Source organism: Balaenoptera acutorostrata, chromosome 5, assembly GCF_949987535.1.
Source record: "Balaenoptera acutorostrata chromosome 5, mBalAcu1.1, whole genome shotgun sequence".
Taxonomy (NCBI): domain Eukaryota; kingdom Metazoa; phylum Chordata; class Mammalia; order Artiodactyla; family Balaenopteridae; genus Balaenoptera; species Balaenoptera acutorostrata.
The window spans coordinates 34,908,440-34,931,481 of NC_080068.1; positions in this window are offsets into that span (position 1 = coordinate 34,908,440).

The following is a 23,042-nucleotide window of genomic DNA, read 5'->3' on the forward strand; positions in this document are numbered from 1 at the left end:
TCTCCTGGGAGCTGCTTATCATTCCAACTCAGGGACTTGAGTTTACCACGTACCCCAAGGCTTCATTTCCTATCTCAGAGGTTGTCTGCTTGAGTCAAGATGATTTCTTTGCTGCTGTTGATGGGAGCCGTGGGTTTACCATCTGTGTGCACTTGGACCACTTTCTTTCCTCTCCAGGCTTCTCCAAAGAATATGTTTAGGAAAAATAAACACCTAGAGCTCCCAAAGACATTGAGAAATTGGTCCAAGGACTCCAACATTTCTTTTCTTAAAAAAAAAAAAAAAAGAAAAAGATCATTGCCTTTGTAGATGCTCGCTAAACCTTCTCCCGGCAGGAATACCCCACCCAGGGGACCACCTCTATCTGGCTGTGATCCTTACTCCGTAAAGTTGTTTTCCAAGCTCCACGGAGCATTCTTGCTGAGTGACAAGAAGACTTGCAGTATTCAGCTGCACTGCCTCAGCAGCCACCGGAAGTAAGAAAAAGATAATTTAAGTGCACGAGAGTCACACACTGCTGGCACAGAGTGTCTTTCTAGACAAACTTTACCAGGTGGGGAATGATCGAGCTATATTCTAAATGCCTGAGCAAGAAGCTGACAGTCAAGGTGACAGTCAAGCGAATAGACCCACTTGTGAGTGAAGAGCCGCTGAATTCCCGATTCTTATAATAATTCTCCCCCGCATGTGAGGAAAAGTAAAGAAAAATATTTTCTCTGCATAAGTTGTCTTCATCCCCTCATTTCACCATCTTTTTCTCCCCTGTATTACAATTATTACCAGGGTCTTTTAAGAGTTCTCACAGAGAAGTGTTTTGTCCCTACAAGGACAAAGGTAGGAATGAAAGGCACCTCAGCTGAGACAGGGATGGAGGGACTTGGCTCAATCTGACCAGATTCTTAGAAAACAGCGTCGTTGTGCTAATCACACAGTTTTCTCCCCATCCTCCCTGCACCAGAAGATACAGGTTTCCTGCAACCCTGAAGTAGAGACTAGCAGTGAGTCTGAAGTTAGCAGCAACCTGTTCCTTCTCTTGAAACAGAGGAGGGAAAAGAGTGCCTATGAAATACCAACTTTCAGTCACTTTCAATTTCTTCTCTCAGAAACACTTAAACAGTCTTTACTGAGGAGTTCAGGCCTGCTGGGGGCAAAAGAACGTTACAAGTAGAAATGAGAGATTCTAAGAAACTCAGTTCAGCATACTATCAACACTAAACCCAAAAACCAATAGTTTTGTTTTTCTAAATACACTTTCCTTCTTAGATTTACAGAATTTACAGTTTCAGATTTACAGAATTATTGTGAAGAGAGAGTTCCTATATACCTAGTTTCTCCTATTATTAACTATTAACATCTTACATTAGTATGGTACATTTTTTACAGTTAAGGAACCGATATTGATACGTTATTATCAAAATCCATACATTATTCACGTTTTTTAGTTTTTACCTAACATCCTTTTTCTGTTCCAGGATCCCACCCAGGACCCCACATTACATGTATTTGTCACGTCTCCTTAGGCTCCTCTTGACTGTGACAGTTTCTCAGACTTTCCTTGCTTTTGATGGCCTTGACAGTTATGAGGACTGGTCAGGTATTTCGTAGACTGGCCCTCAGTTTGGGTTTGTCTGATATTTTTTTCAGGATTAGACTGCGTTACTACATTTTTAGGAGGAAGATGACAGAGGCAAAGGGTCATTCTCATCACATCAGGCCAGGGACACATACCATCAATATGCTTCACCACTGTTGACATTAACCTTCATCACCAGGCTTGAGGTGGTGTAGGACAGGTTTCTTCACTGCACAGTTGCTCTTTTTCGTGCCCTTTCCATCACGCTCTCAGGAAAAAAGTTGTTATGCTGAGGCCACACTTCAGGAGTGGGGAGCTATGATCTGCTTCCTTGAGGGCAGGGTGTCCACATTAATGATTTGGAGTTCTTCTTCCACACTTATGTATTTATTTTATGTATATCACTATTGATTCATGGACATTTATATTATCATATTATAATATGTAAGTTCTATTTATATAAGTTATATATGTTATAATTATAGTATAACTTTAGGTTATAATTCCAAATGACTTTAGCCAATAGTTCTTTTTTTTTTTTTTTTACTTTTTATTACAAAATATTTTGAATATATATAAAAGCAACCAAAATAGTGTAATGAGCCCTCATGTACCAGTCATCCAGCCCCAATACCCATTAAACCATGGGCAATTCTGCCCCCCAAACACCCTCAGGTATTTCTATATGTATCCCTAAAAGACAAGGATTTTAAAAAAATAACTATGATACAATGAGCACAGCTAAAACAATTAATAATAAATCCTGAAAAGCAAATCATCAAGATTTAAATTTTGCATTGTTTCATTATTGTATATTTTACAGTTTTTCTTGTAAATCAAGATCCAAATCAGATCCACACATTGTGATTAATGTGTCCTTTAAGTCTTGTTTAATCTGTAAATTCCCTTTTTATCTCTCTCTATTTTTTTTTTTTTTTGTAAGGTTTGCAATTTATTTGATGAAGTGATCAATTGTATATCCTGAGAGTTTTCCAGGCTGGATTTTGCTGATGGTATTGCTGAGGAGAAGTTAGAGTTTCCTCTGGCCTCTGTAGTTCTTTCAAATTCGTAGTTGATCTAGCACCACTGCTGGTTTTCAAAGCTTACATCAATTGTCAGTGAATAATGAGACAGAAGTTATCTGTCCTTGCTAGTGTGACCAAGAACATGGAAGCTGGTCTAGGCGGGGCCACATTCAAGGCTTGGACCAGCGTTACCTTGAGGTGGGTGCGTGCTGTGCGCCTCCAGAACCCCGTCTTCACCTGAAGCCGCCTAAAGGATGCCCGCCGGCCGGCTGTAAAAATGGCAGCATACTAACTTAGCATGATCTGCAATGGAATCCCCCCAGAATTCAGGTTCAAAGTGGCCTGTGCAGATCTCAGTCTCCTGTTTCTATTAATTTTTAAAGGTTTTTGAGGTTCTTTATAAGCAGCTGCTGATGCGCTAAGTTTCTTATCTATTAAAATTCCTGAGCCCTGTGATCAGAAACAGCTACATAATAGGTAAGAAGCCTAGGTATGAAGAGGTGGGGTCCCTTGTTCAAAAGTATTTAGAGGGACTTCCCTGGCGGTCCAGAGGTTAGGGCTCTGAGCTTCCACTGCAGGGGGCACAGGTTCCATCCCTGGTTGGGGACCTAGGATCCCGCATGCCCTGCAGTGCTCCCCCCGCCACCAGAAAAAAAGACCAAAGTATTAAGAATTTCAAGACAGCAATAGCAGAGCATTAAACCAAGCACTGAGCCCTTCTAAGTGTAGGACCCTGTGTGACTGCAGGGCCCCGGAAGCCCGTCCTGGCTGTGATACTCCTTAGGAGTTAAACGGGAAGATGGATACTTTTATCATCTCCGCCCCTTACACAGGCCGAAGGAAAGGCACCTCTACGGAACAGAGCACTTCCAACCAGAGCTCTCCGAGTCCTTTGTGGAATACCCTAGGACACCGACACACACATCCCTCCATGACAAATCCCTCCTCATCTAACTCAGGGACACCAGCGACAAAGGCCTTGGCTCTGCATCCAGGGCACGAGGGGACAGTTTCATGGCAGGTTACACTGCCTGGCACCAGGGGAGTTCAGATTCCAAGAGCCCGATCTCCAGTATTGTGGTTATGTGGGAAATGTCTCTTATTCTTAAGAGATACATGCTTAAGTATTTTGGAGTGAAGCATCAAAATGCCTGCAACTAATTTTCAGATGGTTCAGGATATATGTACACTACATATACATGTAGTGGTAAGGGAAGGCCACTCTAAGAGTGCGTCAAGTGGAAATCTAGGGAAAGAACGTTCCAGAACAGAGAACCACAGGAGCAAAGACTTGAACCAGGGTGCCCTTGAACCAGGCAACCAGCTTGGCAGAGCTAAAAGCTTAAATTTGGGGTTCCGAAAAGAAACGCTTTATTCTGTCTATCACTGTAGGAACTCACCCTGCTCTGTCATTTGTTTGTTTCTCTCTCCTCTCCCCGACCCATTAGAATGTGAGGCCATGAGAGGAGGAAGCCTGTGCTCCTTATTCACCCTATCCCACCGGATCCCAGCACCCAGAACAGGGCTGCAGCCCGAGGAACTCGGGGTTTGTTCACTGGGTGACAAGGGATGAATCAGTGGTCAGAAGGGGCGTTTAGCTCAAGACCGTCCCCGGGGCCCGTTTCTCCTTGTTCTCCCGCGCACTGTTGGCCCGACGGGAGGAAAGGAATCAGTGATGTCAGTCACACTGACCCATCAGATCTGCTGCAGCTTCTCGGGAGGGAGTATGAGACGTTTCAAAGAAAGCCAAGGAGAGGAGAGCGCTTTTGCTAGGACGGCAAACATCTGTGGCAGAGATGGTGGGGTGGGCGGAAGAGGAGGATGAAAGGGGGAGCTTTCCTGCTGTTCAGATCATTCCACATAAACAGAGTCTGGGCTCCACCTTCCCTTTCCCTTTGTGGATCCTCCTAAAATGTGTGCGCGTGCAGGGTGGAGGAGTTGCTGCCGGTGTATTTCATCTTTGCTCAGCAGCCCTCTCTTGTCAGAAACAGGATTTCAAAGGTCCAGGGGTTAAAATACCACGAAGCCCCCTCACCAGGCTCCCCAGGGGGCTTCACAACCTGTTGGAATTAATCTCCTGAGGTTTAAGGCATAACCCACGGAGCGATGTGGTTATTATAACTTTTCAGTCTGGCAAGACACAGGAGCAGGCTGATTTAAAGGGAGATTTACATTCACCTGCCTAGAATGTTGATGATCTGGCAGAATTACAGCGGAATCCAGGGCCACATTTTCAAAATAACTTTTAGCAGACAGGCCTAGTCTGGTGCCAAGAAAAAAAGAAAAAGAAAACAACTGTCTGGGAGATCAAATAAAATGATAATTCCGGACCTTGAGAATCAGAGTTGGTTACATGCCACGGGGCTCAGCACTCTTGTCTAACATGTTTTAAGAACAGCAGTTTTCTTAAAAACAGCCCCATATGCGGTATCGAGCAACCTGTGTGGTTGCATCCCCACCTTGTGAAAATGTGTGCATTTATTCATCCTAAAACTTCCTGAGATTGTGAAATACTAAAAAGTAAAAATAGGACTTGTCCTGTCAGACAGGATGTACGAATCAAATATGACTTGTATGTCAGAAAGTAAAAAATAGAAGCCTCTGAAGAGTTAGAAGTTTGAAAATATAAAGGTTGTTTTTTTTCCTATCATTCCCCAAAGCCAAGATAACAAAATACAGATGATGCCAAATGATTCCACTGTTTCTCTCTGCTAGTGAGTTTAAAATATTTTAGGGAACAGTCCATCTGTTTAGACAAAAGAGCAACAGTCCCTTAGCCTTGACACAGGTCAAACTTCTTAAGAGACTTGGCCCTTTGCCTCGGATAAAAGCTAGACACGCCAAGTCCACAGACGTATCAGAAATGAAGGTGATTCCCTTCCAGGAACACTTATTAGTTCAGCCATTTGGCAAATGAATAGGTAAGCGCCTTGTTGGCAGACGGATAAAACTGAAGCAAACAGCAGCTTGAAAGTTTCTGTAGCTTCTCTCACAATCAAAGAAATATAAAGTTGGTGATACCACCCAGCCCATTATGGACTAGAAAAACTGGCATTAAGTATTCCATTGCAGCAGGGCTTGTATCATACAAATAACCAAACTAACAAATCAATGCATCTAACAATAATTAGACATCTGCTTTAGAAGAATTGTCATCTATGTCTTTGTCTTAGTCATCATAAATTTTAAGAACAAACTTAAAACTACTAGCAAAATCAAGCAAATCCCTTCAGATGGTAAGCAAGGGTCTGAAGACAACCTAGGAAATAAATGTAAGGAAAGGCCAAGTTCATTGTCTATTTTTCTTTGGGTCTTTACTTCTGCTTCTTTTGCTTTCAGGCTGGGGCAAGTCCTTTCTTAACAGTATCCAGCTAATGTCTTAGAAACTAAACCAGTAAGAACTGATACGGGGACATATGCTGTTGAGATAGCCTCTGAAACACACATTTTAAATGATCACAGTGTTTTTAAAAATAGTTTGGAATTTGAAACTATTTTCTAAGACCTATGTCTAAATATTAGTCAGAAAACTTTTTAAAAGGCCAGGCTTTCATGAATTCATTTGGAAAAAAATGTTTGTTATACATGTATGTTGGAACCAAAACAACACCTTTAATTTTTAAATCTCATTTTCTTTATTCATATAGATGAAGTAATCATTTCTATCTTACGATTGCTACTAGATAGAAAAATGCCCTCACACTAAGATTCTCAGCAAAGAGGGCTGATCATGTGTTCAGCTTTGTTCTCTCTTGCCTATGATGATACACGCCACTCATCCTCTATTTACTGAGACCCACTATGTGCAAAGAAATGCACTAAAGGCTTTGGTGCATACAGAGATGGCTCAGGTGTAGCTCATTTTGCATTTTGCGTGTTGGATAAGGGACACACAGTGTTAGAAATTGGGGGATCAAGTTCTAGTCCTGGGTCTGCCACTGACAGTGTGACTCTTGGCAAATCACTTAACCTCTGGAGGCCGCACTCTCTTCACCTATAAAAAGAGGAAGAAACTAGATCAGTAGTTCCTAACCTGGGGTCTACAATCCCCAAGGTGTTCGAGGATAATATTCCGGTCAATAAACTTGTATGGGGAAAAACTGCATTGTATTTCCACTCACCTCTAACTGAAAAAGTACATTTCCTCCCATTGTGAATGTAGGCAACAAACCACAGTTGTATTAGCTATGTATTAGCTGTGCTTTGCCACCAATAGAAACCAAAGATATCTTCATTTGGCAATTGTTGCAAATATGTTGAAATATTGTTTAGGCTCATTATTACTTTGAAGTTATGGTAATTATTAGACCAGCTGCTAGATTTTTTTAAAAATAACATGTTACTAAAAAGCATATATATCTATTACTACAAATTTGTTTTTAAAAATACGTTGAAAACTCCACCTTATACCCATTAGGATGGTTACTATTTAAAAACAAACAAACAAAATAACAAATGCTGGAGAGGGTGTGGGGAAAAAGGAACCCTCTTGCACTGTTGGTGGGAATGTAAAATGGTGCAGCCACTATGAAAAACAGTATGATAGGTCCTCAAGAAATTAAATATAGAATTACCATATGATCCAGAAATTCCACTTCTGGGTATATACCCAAAAGAATTGAAAGAAAGAGCTCAAACAGGTATTTTTACACCCATATTCATAGAAGCATTACTTATAATAGCCAAGAAGTGAAACAACTCAAATGTCCATGAAGGGATGAATGAAATAAATAAAGAGTGGCTTGTACTTACAATGAAATATTATTCGGCTGTGAAAAAGCTACATCCATGCTACAACATGGATGAAGCTTGAAGACGTGATGCTAAGTGAAATAAGCCAGATACAAAAGGGCAATACCATATGATTCCCCTGTTTTTTGAGGTACTTAGAGTAGACAAATTTATAGAGACAGAAAGTAGAAGGGTGGTTGTCTGGGGCAGTGTTGGGATGGGGAGAGAACAGAGGGTGTTTGTTCAATCAGCACAGAGTTTCAGTTTTGAAGATGAAAAGAATTCTGGAGGTGGACAGTGGTGACAGTTGCACAACAATGTGAATGTACTTAATGACACTGAACAGTACGTTTTAAAATGGTTAAGATGGCAAATTTTATGTTATGTGTATTTTATCACAATTAAAAAAAAATAATAATATATATTGATGACTATATTTCAACATGGTTGACGTTTCTGGAATCTTATGCATTTTATTTTATGCATTTAAAAATATTATTCTGAAAGGGGACAGTGGGCTTCACAAGAATGCCAAAGGGGTCCATGACACAAAAAATAAAGAACTCCTTAAAACCTCCAAAGCGGTTGTCAGTTTGGAAACTCTAGAATTCTCTGAAATGGAAAAGGAAGCAAGAGAAAAAAAAAATAGCAGTTTTATAAATGGAAGAATGCAGCTCTACAGAGGAATATTGAAACCTTCACTATAAAGTATTTTTTCATAATAAAAATTTTAAACTAGATTCAGAAATATTTAAAATGTTCTTCAAATCCCAAGAAAGAACAACCATTCTACAAGCTGCCCTTTTCTTCATAATGCTCACCTTGGGCATCTGATCAGGTGCTCTATGAATGATTTTAATTATTGATTACAACTAATCAAGCCATTTTTTTCCCCAGCATTTAGCAAGATACTGTAGCAGGCTAAGACTTTTATATCATTTTGCATGTAGGAAGAAAACAGAAAAGACATCCTTTCACTTTCTCTTATATATTGACCTCAAACGGGAAGAGGAAAAGTATCTCAAATCTTTAACGCAGTTTATTTGCTCTGACGCTGCTGGACCAGCCTCCCCTTGTCTGCCCCAACTGGCCCCACTGCAGAAAGCAGGCCAGTCTGGGCAAAGGTCAAAAGGAAATTCCTTCCTCAAGGAGAAGCAAGGTCTATTTCCCTTACCTGATCCCCAAGGTTTTGTCTAATTACCTAAGTTGCAAGTAGGTCACTTTCAGTTGTAAAGGATTTTTGTATAAACTGCTAACTAGGGTGTCATTTGTACAAACTGCCTGCCCTGAAGAATGTCTTCATGTTGCTTATCTCACAGGTTCCCGATTTTGTCCTCCAGGGACGTGTGGCCACGTCTGGAGGCATCATTGGTCATCAGGACTGAGGGGTGGGATGGGCGGGGGCGTGTATTGGCATTTAGTGGAGAGGTCGGGGCCAGGGGTGCTGCTACACGTGCTGCAACGCACAGGACAGACCCCTACCCCCCAAAAGATTATCCTGCTCAAAGTGTCCATAATGTTCAAGTTGAGAAACCCTGCTTTATCTGATTTTGTTTAAAAGAAAATGATTCTCGGATGTCTCTTGAGAGCCATCTTGGGGGGAGGGGCGGTGGGCAAGGGAGAAGAGCAGAAAGTCATACTGAGCAGTTTAGGCTTTACTAACTAATACCTGTCATGCTCACTGCAACCGTGTATTTTAGTATGTTCTCCATTTGTACAAATGAAGAAGTAGGCTTTGTAAACAAGCCACTTGTTGGGGTTGTAATGTGACAGGTCTAGAATGAACCTGAGACAATCTGGCCCTAAAGCCTAAGATCTCTCTATTATTTGTGATCTAGGTACTAAAAATTCATCTGGAGTGTAATAGAATGAGCCTCAAAAACCCGGGTCCCTAGTCTTTATTAAGCCCTTACAATGTCATGGACAGAGACCTAGGATCTCATACAAGACCCTGTATAGCCTAACCCTCTGTTGCTAAAGCGGTGTACCAAAGAAGTACTGGATTGTTCGAGGGGAGCAGAAATGAATTGAGAAGAAAAAATGAATCTGTATGAAGCTACTAAATAATAGCGCAACCTATTGTAGCACAGTGTATTGAATTGAAATTATAGCACACGTATACAACAAGAGTTGAATTACTTGGCATCAGCAGTGAGTGCAACGGGAGTTGAGAAGGGACCCCTCTCATGTGTGTTGGTGTAGACAGGACAGCTTCAAAAAGGAAGTCAGAACTGCACTTTCAGAGAGCATAGGCTTTGAAGACAGAGTTAAATTCAGGAGGTTAAGGCAACATGTTATTGTGGGGAGTATGAGGTGCTCAGACGTCAGATTCCCTAGGTTTAACTCCTTTCTCTAGCACTTAATAAGTGGTGTGGCCTTAGGCAAAGCATTAAATCTTTTGGTGTTTGTTTTTTTCATATGTAGTATCCAGATACTACATTTGGGTTGTTATGAGAATTAAATATGATAATGCATGTAAAGTCTTAGCCTAGGGCTTGCCCCATGGTAAATGCTCACTGACTGTTAGCTTAAAAAAAAAGCCACGGTGTGTGTGTGTGTGTTTGTGTGTTTGTGTGTGCATGTGTGGGCACGCAATGTCAGCAGGAGTTCTTATTTGGAAGCAACAGAAATCTAGTTAACTTAAGTAGGAAATAATTTTGCTGGAAGGTTACAAGGTAGCTCCAAGAATTGACAGAGGGCAGGAAACCTGTAACAAGAAGCCAAGGGCAGCTGGGTCACCGAAATTACAGCCCAAATCATGTGGTGACAGGCACAGTCCTGTCTCCCACCAACACTCACACAAGGAGGAGTTCCCCCAAGGAGGAAGGGGACGAAGAATTTGGGTAGCTTCTCAATTATGAAATATCTACTAATGTGTGTGTTATGTTTGGGGGGGGAGTCAGAATGGATTTTAAGGGTTCAATGGTGAGGGATAACAAGAGGAAAGCCTCTAACATTGAATGGACATAGGGTCGGAGGTGCAATGGAACCTTCCGACGGTGCCTATAAGAGCAAGTAAAATGAAAGGAGGAGTGAGTGGAAGGGAAAGCGGCTTCACCAGCAGGCAGAGGAGAATGAGCTCTTACCTCTGACGGACCAGAAGGCACAGCCCAGAGGGACCTGCCACAAACTCAAAACTTCTTTTAAGTGTCCTGTTTAGAATTTAAAGTTGCTGTGAATTTAATATTCTTGCTCCTAATAGGTTCGTTTTACTATAAAATATGATTTAGGTGCCTTACTAGTTAAACTTTTTAGTATTTTCCCCTCAAATCTTCAAGTAAAATGGATATTACAGGAAAATATATTTTATCCATGTGACTTCACACATCCCCACCCAAAGTGGCCTTGTACTCTCCAGGGGGATATGCATGGTTTCAAACATTCATTCATCAAACCTTGATTAAGCCCCTCCTACGAGCCAGATGCTAGATATACGAAGTGAGTAGTAACCAGTGAGGCCCTTTCCCATGTGGAGTGATGGTCTAGGTCATACTCCAATCTAAGAAGCATGAATCCTAGAGGGTTGTGAACAAATACAGCTGGAGAAATATGGATGGGGTAGACCATGGAGTCGATCTCAGTTCAACAAACACTGGGCCCTAAAGAGAAAAAAGAGTTTACAACAAGTAGGAGACGCAGACAGGAAGAAGAGAAAATTAGCCTCAGAAAGTGGGCAGAAAATATATAAAGACATTCAATATGAATGATGTAATTCCTCATAGAAATACCTATAAGAAAGAGAGACAGCACAAATGAGGCAGAAATGAATTCTGCAGAGGAGGAGACATTGGCCTGAAGAGGGTTTTAAAGGATGACTAGAAGCTGACCAGGCAGGCAAGGAGGGAAGGGCCTTCCAGGCAGAGAAGACACGGCCTTGTGACACAGCATGGGGTGCTGGGGAGTTTTAAGTGTAAGAGAGCGAGTGGAGGAGACTGGAGAGATGATCAGGGGCCAGACAGTTGTCCCTTTGTCTGTCTGTCACATAAGTGCTGGGACTTTATCTGAAAGCAGTGAGGAGTCACCAAAAATGTTGTAACATTTCTCAGGAATGAAAGGATCAAATTTGTTTTCAAGAAACATAACTATGGAAGCATTGGGTGGGTCTAAAGGAGACAAAACCATGGACTGGTTTGACTAGTGAGATAGTCTAGGCAAGAGATAGTAAGAACCTGAAATGGGAAAACCACTGTGGGGATGGAGAGGAGGGAATAAATCCAGTAGTGATGAAGAAGATGATAATTATAGCAATAAAAAATTCCAGTTAAGATTAATAAAATCATTACTATATGCTAAGCACTGTTCTATGGCCATTAAGTGAATTATTTCATTTTATGAATTCACTCAATAAATATTTATTGAGCACCTACTATATGCCAGATACAGAACCAGGCAATAGGATACAACAGTGAATAAACTCAATAAAAAATCCTTGCCTTCATAGGGCTTACATTCTCCTGGGGGAGACAGACAATAAACAAACAATAAATACAATTTAGTAGCATGTTAGATAGTGCTAAGAGCTAAGGAGAAAAAACTAATGCAAGAAAGGGGAAATAAAGTATTGTGGAGGGTGTAAAGATTTTAGAGAGCAGAGCCACGCAAGGCCTCAATATAAGGTGAGATTTGAATAGACGTGAAGAAATGAGGGAACCAGCCACAAAGATATCTGGGGGAAGGGCACTGCATGCAGAGTGAACAGCATGTGTGACACAGAGGCCAGAGCATCCCTGGTAAGTTCCAGTAACAGCAGGAAGGTCATTTGGTCTTAGCTAATGAGAGGAAGAGGAACTGGAGACATGCTAGGAGCAATGATGGGGTCGTGATCTTGTTGGACCTTGAAAGTCATAATAAGGACTTTGGCTTTTACTCTGAGTGATTTGGGAACTGGAGCACCTGGAGCAAAAGAGTGACGTGATGGGACTTGAATCTTAACAGGGTCACTCCTGGCTGATTTTTGAGAATAGATTGCAGAGACCAGGGCAGATTCGGAGAAACCGATATGGTACTGCCATCCAGGAGAGAAATGATGGTGGCTCAGAACACAATGGTCACAACAGGGATGGTGAGAAGTGATCCGTCTCTGATTAGAATTTGAAGGTTGAGTCAATAAAATTTGCTGATGGATCAGATACTGTGTGCGTGTGTAAGAGAAAGAGAGAAAGAGAAGAGAGAGAAGGCAGAAACCAAGGATTTCTAAGGGTTTTGGCTGAGCAGATGGAAAAAATTGAATGACGTTTATGGGGAAGACTGCAGGGAGGTGGATTTAGCAGTTCAGTTTGGGACCTGATAAATTAACGATGTCAAGTTAGCAGCTGGATATATTGGTCTGGGCTTCAGGGGAGCGGTCTGTGCTGGAGATAAAAATGCTAGAATGATCAGCATATAGGTGATGTTTAAAGCCAGATGAGATCAACGAGGGAGTGAATAACTAGTAAAAAGGAGAGGTCCAAGGACTAAGTCCCCACGCATTCTGACAGTCAGAGGTTGAGGAGTTGAGGAAGAAGAAATTATTATAGGACATGTAGATGGAGCAGTCAGAAGGGTGGGAGGAAAACCAGTAAGTGTGCTGTCCTGGAAGCCAAGTGAAGAAAGTGTTTCAAGGAGGAAGGTGTCGGAAACATCATCTGTGTGTAACTTGAAACTGTGAAGACATAAGCCAGGGGTAACCCTGGAGGGAAGGTGAGACAGCTATTAAAATAATCAAAGAGTGATACGAATGACTGGAGACTAGGTGTTCCGGTCTGAGGACAAGATCATCAGAGTTGACGCGGCAAGGAAGAGCCCCACCCCACCTCCAAGTTCTGTGAGTGGGGATCCGGCCCCCAGCAGAGGGCGCAGGGGAGGGAGTGTCCCTGAGGCACAGAGCCAAGTTTCAGTTAGGGAGGACAAGAGACTGCTCAGGAGAGGTAGGGGAAGGAGGAGTTTGCTGATGACTGACCCAGGTTCCAGAGGGCAGGTGAAAGGGTTTCAGAGATGGGGAGAGGGGCCCAATGAGGTCAGAAAATAGCGTGGGGATTAGACTCCCAGGGACGAAAGTTGACCTGTGAATGCCGAGTCTTGTGGGGATGGGCATCGGTGGGGATAAGGGACACGATGGGTTAGTCCTGATGGTCACAAGGCAGATAGCAAGGGACCTGGCAGACTTGATAGGAGTTGGACAGGTTTGGGGGCTCCCCCCTGATGGCTGTTGGGAGGGGTGTGGGATCTGGCACAGGGGTGGTCTACCCTGAGCTGGTCCCTCTCTAGGGCCTTATTTAATCCACACAACACTGTGAAGTGAGTACTGCTATTATTCCAGTTTTACAAAAGAAGATATATTCAAAAAGTAGGGAGGATGAAAAGCAACAGGACTTGGTGAACAAAGGCCTTAAATTGCAGGTTGAATCTGGTCTTAATCACCAGTAAGGGAGTTGAGAAGGGAGGCTACTTGGGTGTGAATGTGGAGGGAAGAATAGACTGGGAAGCGGATTCCTGTTTAACAGGTTTTGAGTTGAAGGTGCGGGCAGAGGGGATTGACAAATGGAAATGAGTTGAAGATGACTGGAAACATAGAAGCAGGCTTGACTGATGTGTCAGAGCAGGAGAGGTTGATCTGGAAGTCAGCAGTCCAAGCCAGAGCACACCTTTCCATCCCAGTTCTTCCCTGGGTAGGGGTCTTACTACCACAGGGGAAACAGATTTGTTTTCTAGGGGTGAGAAACAGGAGGAGATTAGAAGTGGATTTTAATTTAGGAACTTGAAAAAATCCCAGCTGTTGCCTTCAAACTACCCTTGGTAGTTTGCCCTCAACTTCTTGCCCTCAACTTCTCATGCCAACTTCTCACTTGGCGTGATCTGAAGGATCTTCTCTCAATTTTATTGCTGGTGTAAAGCTGATGCTTTTGAAATATTGCTTGAACAGTGACCTCTAGTGTTATAAAGAGATCTCTGCTAACCGATGAAGCAGTCTAAAAATGAAAATTCCCTTAACCTAAGAGTCATTGCATAGATTCATATTGCCAGGATGTACCTTAATAAATTATTCAGTCCATCTCTCTGCCTTTAGGGAGGACATCACTTGAACAATTCCAGGTCACTTCCCTTCAAGGCAGATGTAATGGAGCTTGAGAAAGTTCAGAGAATGGCAACTAGAGTAAACATGGAGAGAAATGTACTTTCCTGTGAGAATGGATTTTTTTTTAGAGATGCAGAATATACTACAGACTAGAAAGTTGACACGTATGAAACACTGAACTAACAGAACAGATCTCCAAGTGTGAGATCTCTTTGAAACCATGAAGAGAGGGCTTTAGTATAATGCTGGCTACCACTTTTGAGTATTTGCTCTGTGCCAGGTATGCTTTCAACCACCCTTGAGGTAAGAACGATTATTATCTCCATTTTACAGGTAAGGAAACCAAGGTATAGAAAAACTGATTGCTATTGTAATGAACCAAGGTGACACAGCTGAAAGGGGGCAAAAATCAGGATTGGAACCAGGCTCCCTGACTCCCAAGTCTGTGCTCCTAACCTGTAGACACAACAACCCTGGAATAAACAAGAATGCTAATTTAGATATAGGATGCACATGAATCGGTAAATTAGCAAAGGATAAAATTGTAAATTTGTTCAAGAAAAGTGTGGATGTGGACATGGCAGTTTGGGAACGACTAGGATATTCTAGGCATGGGTGGTTCTCTTCCATTTCTCACCCAGCGTTCCTCAGTCCTAGCAAACCCTGGATCTGTGGACCTTCAGAGAAGAAACCCCATGCAGACTGAGCCATGCATTTCAATTTTTTAAAACCCTCATTAGCAGAAAAATTCTTCGTGTCTAGTCCAAATCCCTCCTGTTGATGCCCATTTTCTTTTATTCCTTTTTTTTTTTTTTAAAGAATCAATTTTTGAAATTTATTTGGTTAGTTAGTTTTGGCTGCGTTGGGTCTTCGTTGCTGCACACAGGCTTCCTCTAGTTGCGGCAAGCGGGGGCTCGTCTTCGTTGCGGTGTGTGGACTTCTCATTGCGGTGGCCTCTCCTGTTGCGGAGCACGGGCTCCAGGCGCACGGGCCTCAGTTGTGGCACACAGGCCCAGTAGTTGTGGCTCACGGGCTCTAGAGCACAGGCTCAGTAGTTGTGGCACACGGGCTTAGTTGCTCCATGGTATGTGGGATCTTCCTGGACCAGGGCTTGAACCCGTGTCCCCTGCATTGGCAGGCGGATTCTTAACCAATGCGCCACCAGGGAAGTCCTCATTTTCTTTTATTCTGTCATCAGTGAAGATGGAAAACAGGTGGACAGAATCCTCGTTAAGTTTTTCTGTATCTGAATACCATCCGTGAGTCCCTCTTCAGTCTTCTGGTCTACCCGCCTTCAAGATACACCATCATCCCCCATCCTTTCCAGTATCTCCATAGGTCTTTTGTCTACCTTAAGGCTTTAATGCATCTTATGGGAACATTTTCAACCCTAAAAAGAAGTTTGTGCTTACTAAATAAATCATAAAAATGTCTTCCTTCATAATATTTACACAATGTTTCTCATTTTCAAAGGACTTCCATATACCTTATCTTGCTTGATTCCCATGTGCTTGTCCCTGTTTAACAGAAGAGAAAATGAGGCTCTGGCAAGTGAAATGATTTGCCTAAGATCCCATAAGGGAGTAGTAGAAAAATAATGAAGTTGACAAGAAAAGAGGCTGCATGGTATTTTATGACAGATTTTTTTTTAGAAAGCATGTAAGGGTTGGAAAATAATCCTTTTTACCTTTTCTGTTTGTTTTGGTAGCTATCAGCATCTGATGATAGAAATATCTAGCAAACAAAACAAAAGTACAGCTTCCCTTTCCTGTCATCCTTGGGGGTTTCATTTTCATGATTAGAGCCCAGAACCTCTCCTTCAAGTTATGGGACTTAGGTAACTACCAACTCAGTGCCACCTAATTATTGGGCCAGGCACTGTTCCAACCACCCTCCATGTACCAACTCATGTAATCTTCACAGCAACCTTGTGTGGTGGGGACTATTTTTAACTCTTATTTTACAGATGAGGAAAGAAGCACAGACAGGGTAAATAATTTGCTCAAGATTTTACAGGTAGTCCTGGCCAATATAAAGGTAAAGTTAAAATAAAATCCGCCTAAATCCTGCTGTTAAACAGTAAGCATCCATCACAGACTATGACCCATTATGATGCTGTGTAGGCAGACAAATATGACTCCTTTGACACATGAGGAATTTGGGTTTTAGTGAGATTAAGTCACTTAGTGTTGGTCACACAGTGATGCAGGGCTGGTACCCGCTGGCATCCTCCAATGGTCATACCAGTTGTTAAAATGGTAAATTTTTCTGTACGGGTTGACCGTGGTGTTGCCTCAAGCTCCGCAAGAATCCCCATCACCGCTGCTGCCCAGGCTTCTCCCCTACAAGCCCTCCAGATCTCCCTACAGCCCGGCGACTCCAGGGTTCCCTGCTCCAATGATGCTTTCACCCGGCTCTGGCAGGTTCCCTTTGGGAACTGGCATCAGGGAGACAGGAGGGGGGTTTCAGGGAGAGGGGTGGTCCACAGGAGAGAGGGCAGCCCAGGACAGGAGGATTTGAGGGGTGTCTGCTGCATAGATGGTCTCATTTCCCCTCTGCGTTATTACCTAACAGACAAAATAGGACTCAGGAACAGCAGAGGAAGTATTTCTCCTTTGTTTTCAACATTACCTGGAGAAACTCTAGGTGTCTGAGCAAGGAAACAACCCTGTCTGTGCTGCTGGTGGACTTAGAGGAGAGAGGACCCCAGTATATGGGGAAGCCAGAGGGCTGGAAATGAAGACTAAGGGATCTCTCTCCTTCTTGATAGATGGATCCGTGAGGATACATACACATGAAGCCCTCCTATACCAGGCCAGGCCCTTACCTGGGCCTCCATAAATACGTGTGTACTTTCTTAAATTATGACGTGAGTTGTTTAAGAAAGAGCCGTGAGTCTGCTTTCAGCCTTGCATTTAGTAGGGGATTACTGTAGCTCCAGAGCAGACAGGCAGCAGCCGGGAAGGGATTACCAAATAGGGAGACGATGTTTTGGTAAATGAGAGAGAGTCTCTGAAATGGGCCAGTAGTTATAAATATCAGTGGGACATGCCTGTATGCTGATGTCAGAAGATGAATAGTAAAAGCAAGAAAGTCTTAGAAAAGGCCTGAGCATAACTGATTCTTCCACGTATAAATGCTCTCAGTTGGTTCCCAGTCTCCTCAGGCATTACGTGGAAAAAGGAACAGCAGATGAGGCCTCCGTCTGTTTGTACACGTACACTCTCAGAGCACAAGGAAGCAAACAGAAGCAAAAACAGGATAAATGGCACAGGGTGAGAAGTCAAGACAGATGACCAACAGATGGAGCCTGAAAACTGGCAAGGGTGTTCCCTAGTCAACAAAGAGACTCCACAAAGATTCACTTGTTGAGTTTAATAACCACATTCTTGCAAAGGGTATAGCAGAAAGAGAACTGAGTCATAAAAAGCAAAAGATGTTTGTATTACTTTGCTAGGGCTGCTAACTCGGTGACTTACAACAAAAATTTATTCTCTCACAGTTCCAGGGGCCAGAGTCCAAAATGGAGGTGTCGGCAGGGCCATGCTCCGTCTGAAGGCTCCAAGAGACAACCTTTTCTTGTGTCTTCCAGCTTCTGGTGGCTCCTGGCATTCCGTGGCTTGTGGCAGCATCACCTCAATCTCTGCCTCTGTCTTGTGACCTCTCCTCTTTTCATTTTTGTTATTTTAGGGGTGAATTTTTTTCTTCCAGTTTTGTTGAGATATAATGGACATACAGCACTGTGTAAGCTACAGCGTCCTGATTTGACTTACATATGTCGTGGAATGATGACCACAATAAAGTTGGTGAGCATCCATCATCTCCTACAGATGCAGAATTAAGAAAAAGAAAAAAAAAAACCTTTTTCCTTGTGATAAGAACTCTTAGGATTTATTCTTTTAACGTTCACATATAACATATAGCAGTGTTAATTATATTTATCATGTTGTACATTCCATCCTTAGTATTTATTTACCTTATAACTGGAAATTCATACCTTCTGACTGACTTCATCCAACTCTCCCTCCCCCCACTCCCCACCTCTGGTAACCACACATTTGATCTCTTTTTCTATGACTTTTTGTTTGTTTGTTTGTTGAGGTGTAATTGACCTACAGCACTGTGTCAGTTCCTGGCACAGTCTTTCCTCTTCTTAAAAGAACACTGGTCATTGAATTCAGGGCCTGCCCTAAATCCAGCCTGATTTCATTTCAAGATCCTTAACTAATTACGTCTGCAAAGACCCTCTTTCCAAATAAGTCCACATTCTGAAGTTCTGGGTGGATATGAATTTTGGGGGAGGGTCATTATTCGACCCACTACAATGTGTGACCTATTGCAGGAAATGGACAAAAGGGAGAGATTATGCATTTATAAGACAGGAAATTCTTTTACTCTTTGTGATTAACTTGTTATTCTTACTACAGCAAATTATCTCACGATTGTTGACAATTAAAAGCAAACTTGACCTTTACCTATATCCTGTAGGACAGTGGTTCCCAGATGCTGGGTGATAGCACAGCCCTGGTCCAAGGGAAGTTTTCACAGGTCAAGGCATCTTTCCCTATAAACCCTGCAGGCCCTGAGTTGAGGCCCCGGGGCCTCCAGCTGCCCAGTCTCAGCTAAGCGGAGTCACTGAGTAGGAGTTTCTTACAGGCACCTGGGTTCTTCAGGGCCCAGCAGAGAATGAGTGTAGCAACAGCGCTGTCAGTGAACTTGCTTCAGTTTGCACAGAATATTCCAAATTAAGGGAAATGCCATGAAGAGTGTCACTTCTGTTTTTGTTAACAAATCTATGAGAAACAGAGCTTAATAGGGAAAGATAAAGGCAAAATATGAGAATAAATTGAACATTTACACTCTACTTCATGATATCTCATTGAATATATAACCACAAGCTGAGAAATGTGTATCAAACTAACAATTATATAAATGTAATATTGTAAAACAAAATTTCATATTGCAATTCTTCTCAACTCAAACACTATGTATATATTTGTAAAATTATATTTCATCTGTGTTTGTTTGTCATCATCTGTGTTTGTCATCAGGCTATACCAACTGACCTTTATGCTATGTCCTTTTTACTTTCTGACCTTTATGCAACTGACCTTTATGCTATGTCCTTTTTACTTTTTACTTTCTGTATGTCCAATTAGTATTTTTTTAATGAAATAATAGCAAAAATAGATTTCTACCTCACAAAATTTAAAGAGGGCAACTTTTTGTTGTCCTGTACCTTAAAAACAATTTACTGAATATATTTTACGTTTCAATGACTTATTAACCTATTGCTTTGGAACACAGAATGATTACAGAAATAGATTTCAGAATATAAAGGTATTTCACCATAAGAAAAGAAAACCTGCCATTTAAAAGTCAAATTTAAAGGCTATATTGGTTAAAATATTACTATAGGTACTGTTTTGCTTTACAGTAAGAGAGTTTGCACTTGAGGGAAGATACACCATGGAGGTCCTTTACACAGTCAACTTCTGAAGTGCATTTATAATATGATTCCACTTTATACTTAAATCCAAATTTAAAGAGTATAGACTCTTTGCAAATCGAATTACCGCCAGCGGTAGGCAAGGTATTCTATCTGCAGCTCCCACTCTCCCACCCACCTGAGTGCTCCCCTGGCACCTTGAGATCAGGCAGGAAGAAGGGCTGCACAGGTGGGAGCCACACCCAGACTGGGCAGAGTCATCCTGGCCAGGACATTGGCTCTTCTTTTCCCTGGGCCTTCACTGCAATTGACCAGCACGTGACAACTGACAGTGATGGCAGGGTCCCCGGATCGTCACTCCAGTCACTTTCAAATGTCAGAAGACCTCAGTCCTCCTTCAGAAGGAAACCCTCACCCCAGCCTCGTTTAAAGGAAGTTGAACACCTACTCTGTCCAAGGTGTTCCAAGGGGAGTGGCTCACGCCTAACCGTGTTTTATTGTCATTACCTCTTTGGTGTTTGTCTGTGTAACTGCTTCTGTGCTTCTCTCCCTGTATCCTTAGGGAGAAAAGTCAAAACTTTCAGATGCTTTACTAGGAATTGTTTTTGTCAGCTATTGATAATTAGAAAAGCACTAAATCAAGTTGTCATCTAGTCTTTCCAAATATTTCAAGCTTTTAGAAACCAAGGTCTTATTCATTTTAAATGTTTTTGAATTACAACCAGAGGTTTATTTACCAATCTCCAGTACAAAGTCATATTCTAAGAGACATGTCTGTCACATGGCTGACTTGCTTTCAAATTCTAACTCGTGGTGTATGCGTATCTCTGGCTGATTCCCAGTGAAATCTCTTATTCACCTCCATGGAGATACATAGTTTAACTTGATGCATCAAACTGCTTGGGCCTTGCATTCCAGAGGAGGAGCTGACATAGACAGGAGGATGGCAGGAGTCTAAAAAAGATGAAAAACAATTTCTTCCTGGTCTCTCTTGTGCTTCTGCAATTCATACATAAAATACATTATGCCCTTGGAAATGGCCTTTATTTTCTCCCCCTCCTCCCATCATGTTAGAGTCTAATATATCATAGTGTGAGGCAGATATAAGCATCCTTTTGGATTGAGCTGGCTAGTAAATTAACTTATGCTAAACGCTGTCTGCCCATGACTGTCAACTATGTCATCCTGGTCAGCCTCCTTTTCCTTCCCCCAGACATTTCATTTCACTGTGGGTGACATTTCATTTCATTCTCCACACCATTTCATCTCCTTGCAATGTATGAAATTTTTCAGTGAACAGCCTACTCACTGACCCTTCTGAAGCTGACAAGGATACTTGTACGCCCCCTACAAGTCCAATAATACAACACTGTTTGGATTCCCTTCCACTCTCTCTCAAGCTTGTCTACACTTCAGAAGCTGAGTTCTTAAAAAGGAGCACTTCTCCCACCTGTGCTCAAAGGCCAAGACTGGACTTAAGCCTTCATTACAGACACACACCATCAAGGATAATCTATCACATGAAGGTCTTTAATAAGCTAGTGGGCAAAGGTCATCTAGGAATCAGAAATCAAGATATTTTCTGAGCACTTAAACAGTGTGACCTTGGATGTTGGCCTGGTCTGAGAGTCACCTTAGGAACACGTGATCCTCATGTGCTTTATGATAATAAGAGATTCCTAGCAGAGCAACTTTCTGGACGTCTCTTATAAATATACTGGGGACCTAAGTTCCCTGCACCTCTTCAGTCCAGATACAGAATCACTTTTTCACACAATTATTTACTGAGGTCCCACTAAGTGCCAGGATTAGATATTGTTAAATGCTGAGAATGCAAGGCTGAAAAAGATGTGTGTGGCTTAGTTCCTCACCGAGCTTATGGTCTGGCTGAGGAGCAAGACAAGAAAACTATGAAGAAAAGAAGCTGGGAAGTATAGAACACTGTGGGAGCACACAGGAAAAAATCCCTAACACAGGTCTTGGAAATCGGGAGGGCTTCCAAGAGGAAGCAATATTAAGCTGAGACCTGAAAGGTGAGTGGAAATTAGATAAGAGAATAGTGAGGGGACCAATCTCCTGTGGATTAAACATTGGCTAGGTTTATTATAGTAATCACTCACACACACCATTCTAGATTAACTTTAATGACCTCTTACTATTTCATGCTCTTCTGAAACCTGAGATGCAGTTTCTGGTTCTACTGCCCAGTCTCTACAGCTCAGGCTTAGCCAAGTCCTGGCTCATGGTGGGTGTTCAATAAATGAATGAAATGAAATGACCACTATGAACCCAGCATCTGACTCACTGAAGATGCATTCTTTTTTTCCTGGGAAGATGAATCAACTGAATGGAGACAGAACGTTTTTGGAGAGGAAGTAGAATGAAATAATAATAATAAATAACCCTTACATACTCTGTACACCAGATACTATTCTACATGTTCACACATATTAATGCTTGTGCTCTTAGGACAGTTACTTAACCTCTCTCTGCCTTAATTTTCCCATCTGTAAAGTGGAAATAATAATAGCACTGACCTCATAGCCTTGTCGTGAGAGTTAAGTCGGTTAATCCATACATAATTCTTAGAACAATTCCTCATACATGGTAAGTACTCAATATGTTTTAACTCTGATTAGGTTATGAAATTACCACCTCTCCATGTTTTAGCAATGTGCTGTTCTGAGTTCAGTAAATAAGTGCTTTACAAGTTCTGAGATGAGGCCAAGGTAGGCAGTAGGTGCATTTACCAGAGGACATAGGATTTAAGCTGGGCCTTTGCTCAATTTGGGTGGGCAGAGTGGAGCGGGAAGGGCATTTCAGGAGGAGGGAGGATGTAGGGGGATGAGGTTAGAGTCATCCTCTAACGTGCTTGGATTCCAGCTTGACCATTTACTGGTTTCCCCATGTGTAAAATCAGGACAATATCTGCCTCACAGTGTTATTGCTATTTGGATGTTCCATGAGATAGTGAACATAAAATTCTTAGCACAGTGCCAGGCACATTGTAAGCATCCAATGTAGGTAGCTAGTGTTACTATTGTCATACAATAGAAGGGCAGAAATAGAAGTTTGTGAGACTATGAGGAAACTAACCACTTCCATCTAGAATTGGCTCCCCTATTCTATCATTAACTTAGTGATTTTTTCACCTACATAAGACCTTATTAATAGCACAAACCTGGTTTAAGTGGAGCCTTAAGTTTTAAT